The sequence below is a fragment of the Corvus brachyrhynchos genome, unplaced genomic scaffold, assembly GCF_000691975.1.
Source record: "Corvus brachyrhynchos isolate BGI_N302 unplaced genomic scaffold, ASM69197v1 scaffold23, whole genome shotgun sequence".
Taxonomy (NCBI): domain Eukaryota; kingdom Metazoa; phylum Chordata; class Aves; order Passeriformes; family Corvidae; genus Corvus; species Corvus brachyrhynchos.
Window position 1 is genome coordinate 13,287,332 of NW_008238983.1, and position 4,199 is coordinate 13,291,530.

Below are 4,199 nucleotides of genomic sequence, written 5' to 3' on the forward strand. Positions count from 1 at the left end.
TAACACCTTCATTCTCTACTCTGGCAGATTTCTGAAAGAAAGGAAAAGGTGAAAAGAAAAGGAAAAGTAAGATACGAGAAATCAGAACCTGGACTTCATAAAGAACAGCTGTCAGGGCTGGATTGCATTGCATTTATCTCGCCATTTGGCTTACTCTTACAATTAGTATCCTTATCTTCAGCAATCCTGAGATACTAGTCATGACTGAAAATACAAATGTTACAGTATATTAGCTCAACAGTTACATTCATATGGAGGTGCAAAACACAGAAAAAATTGCCCTGTTTCATTCTATGCAATAGCAAGTGCAATTCTTCTGTCATTACTACCAGGGTTTTATTTAATGTGATGTACCTCCACTGACACAGAAAGAAATACTTTGGACCCAGACTGGGAGGAAGGTAGGGTTAATGTTGACTGTGGTGCCAGAAAAATGCATCACAGGGAAGCTCCCTGTCTCAGGTAGACACATAAGAAGTGTCGATGGAACTGTGCAGGAGTGGTGCAGATACAAATAGGGACACAATGTGAAGGCCAAACCCAAAAGCAAAAGTGTCAGTCTTGCAACTGGTCAAGGCAGCAATCTTGAAAGTTGCTACCATGCAGGGATAGAACACGGGGAATGGCTTTAAGCTTAACGAGGGTAGGTTTAGATGAGGTATTAGGAAGAAACTTTTTACCATGAGGGTGATGAGACAGTGGAACAAGTTGCCCAGAGAAGCTGGGCATACCCCATCCCTGCCAGTGTTCAAGATCAGACTGGATGGGCAACCTGGTCTAGTGGAAGGTGTCCCTGCCTACGGCAGAAGAGCTATCTTTAAGGGCCCTTTCAGTCCAAACCACTCTGTGATTTTACCACACTGCTACTCTACATTTCTACTTGCAGTCATTGCCCTTTGCCATCCAGTACTCTGCACATTACATAGAAATCTCATATAAATACAAAACAAGAAAACATACAAATTTCTCAGTTCTACAATCAAAAACTAATTACTCTGTTGTTTCTTTTTACCCTAAATCTTGCAACACCTGGAGGTGAGCTAGAATATGATCTAACTAGTATTACATAGACTAATAGGTGTTCTGTACACAACAGTGCTCTCCAGGCTTTTCTAGACAAGAAACTAAAACCCTAAACACAATAATAATATCTTTCTTAAAGCTGTTTATGCAGTTTCACAAAGTAACCTGCTTAACTATGTGTAGTAGTCATAGAATAGTAAGAAAGGGTTTCAACAAGCTGAGATGTGCAACTTTCTCTGTAGCTGGGGGTTTGCTCTCCCAGGTTCTGCATGTAAGCATTACAGATGTTTCACATCCTTTATCTGAAGGGACACTTCAATCCAGCAGGCAAGTCACTCCAAAGCAGGTGTGCTAAGATATGCCTGTATTTGTTAGTACTGTAAGTCCCTGTGAGATAGGGAAGGAGGCTGAAGCACAGAAAATAAAGGTCCTACTAAAAGAAAGCACTCATACGTCCAGTTTAACATAGAGGCTTTCCCCACATTTGCCAAGCTCCAGAGGCAGCTTTTCTGTGCTCAGACACAGGCACGGAGATAGACCCATAAACTGCGGGCTTGTGTGGGAGATGGAGATGCCTTCAGTGGCCAGGGAAGATGCGCTGCTCTTTGCAAGGTTCCTAACAGAGAAGACAGAACTGATCCTGCAAGTTCTCACTTTAGGCTTGAGCCCAGCCTGCAGTGCCGCTTATGACCAGTGTATGTCTGTTATGCCATATTGTGGTCAAAAAAGAAACCAACCGGACACCCAGAGAAGCTTCTCTCTGCTCTCCCTAATGAAATAAGAGCAGATACAGACAAAAAGATACTTGATACTTAACAAGTGTATTTCTGCCTTTTAGTATCCATTGCATAATCAGAGAGTAAATCCTAGTTTCTGCTGCTACTGATTGTCTTAAGTTCACTTCTGTAAACTAAAACGAATGTTCATTAAATAAAGGATTATGAACTTGGTAAAGCTTTTAAAAAACTCATACCTAACAATCAGTAATAATAAAATTATTGGTTCTGAAGTCTACGATTATTTTTTAAACTGAAAAATGGGAAAACCCTTGCAACACCAGCACAAACTGCAGTTTTTCCTTTGCCATTTAAAACAAAAAAACCCACAGCAGTATCCTACTTTTAAATGCGTAATTTTCAAGGAACTGTGCCATGGAACACATATAGTCAATTTATCTGTGTAAGCACACAGCAGAGCTGCTCTACCCTGCATCAAGTGACACATTAAATTTGTTCACTGTTTAACAAGGGAAGGTCATAATGTTCCTGTTAATGATTTACATAGAGACAAAGCAGCTCTGCCTAAATTTTGTTTAAAATTGTGAAGTTATGGTCATTTTAACCTCCCTTTCATAACTTCAAGATAAGCCAATCAGTAAGCTGGAAACGTGTATAGCACATCTTCTGCCATGAAAGGAAGGTTTTCTGTCACAACTGCCTTAACAGCCAGAGGTCCCCAGTCACGCTCCATAGATGCAGCTCATGTCTGGATTCACATGGAAACCAAAAGGACAAACAAAGCTGTGCTCTTGCTGCACTTTCCTGACTCTAGCAGATTTCATCACTGAGTGAGTAAAATCTGATTAGGGACCAAACATCCACCGGTGTCTAATATGGATGATAGCAACTCAGGGAATTATGAACCATCCAGCGAAGTCCCCTGCTAATGGCACAGACACACCCAGGCTGGGAAGGTCTGACTTGCAAAAAAAGGCAACATGAAGTAATTCACAGCTGAAATGAGCTCAGATGAAACAGCCAGTCACCCCTTGGTGCACACGACAGTGTGGCCATCAGCTTCCACATGAGCAGATTAGCACCCACACACTTTGTTCTACAATATCACCAGTGCATCTGCACCCTATGATTGGACTCATCTCCTTGAGCTGTGTCCGCAGCAATATGACTGAAGTTAATGCAGTTACTGTAACTTCTGTTCATATATGTGATGTCCGAGTCTGGCTGTGGACAAGTTTACTCAGATGAAACTGGTTACAAAAGATTCAGAAGTTTTGTTCAGAAATGCCCCCAGACCCCACTGGTCATCTCTGAGATGCACCAATGACATGAGTTCCCATTACAAATTAATTTTTTTTAATGAATGCTTGGAAACCTAGCACTCGAGACAAATTTTTAATCAGCACTGCATCTGAATTACTCTTCAAAGCACACATGTAAATTGGCACCATAAATCTCCCCTTCATCAGAATTTTAGAAAGCAGCTGTGCTGTTACATCAACTAAATACAGAGAGGGGAGGCACCTTACATCTACCACTTTTCCTGGAAGGTTAGCCTAAAAGGTCACGATCAAACAGCCTCATTTTCAGCTGGAATTAAGCATTTTATTTACAAAAAGAGCACCAAGCTATATCATACTCTGCAAGTTAAAAAAAACATGGCACACACTGTTTCATCATGACAGCACTAGCAGTGGCATCTTTTCTTCACTCATTGCTCCCTGTACTACTTTCTGTGTTAGGCACTACAACGTTCCCTATTAATCACAAACTAAGGAAACGAAACTGAACAGAACTACTGTAGCCCACTAGCATGTACTTTAGAGCTGTTTCCTACTTTGTTGAAAATAAATTTAGGACATAAACATTAGAACTAAAAATAAAAAAGCTGCTGAAGCAATCACAGTCTCTTTCAGTCTGTCCAGACAGTGTGAAATAGAGCAGTAAATTGCAGCGAGCAGACAGCACAGCTCTTAAAACTTGCCCAGCTTTTGCTCTGACAAAAGAGATCACTTAGGACCTCATCGTGGTGCTGGTCTCGTCGTTTAATTAATGGATTAATAAATTCCACTGTTGGCATATCTTCTACTCGTCTCTTCCCGTGAAAAACCCCAAACCCTCCCGCGGTTTGCACTCGGGCTGACCGCTACTTAGCAATAGTGCTGCGAGAGCGGTGCCTGTCACCAAAGGCAGGAGGCACTGGGAGTAGTCACCGCGGTCTCCCACCAACCTCGGACAATTTTGGGCACTTTTAATTCGCGGTTGGCAGCGCTCTTCCTTCCTCTGCCGCGGCAGTGCGCTGGGGCTGAGACGGCTGAATAAACCTTTCAAAGGCTTTTGGCAGCTGCGTCCTGGCGCTCGGGCAGACGGGCGTACGGGCGAGAACCTCTGCGGCCGCGGGGGCTCCCCGGACCCTCGGCCGGACGGGTCCGCCCCGAG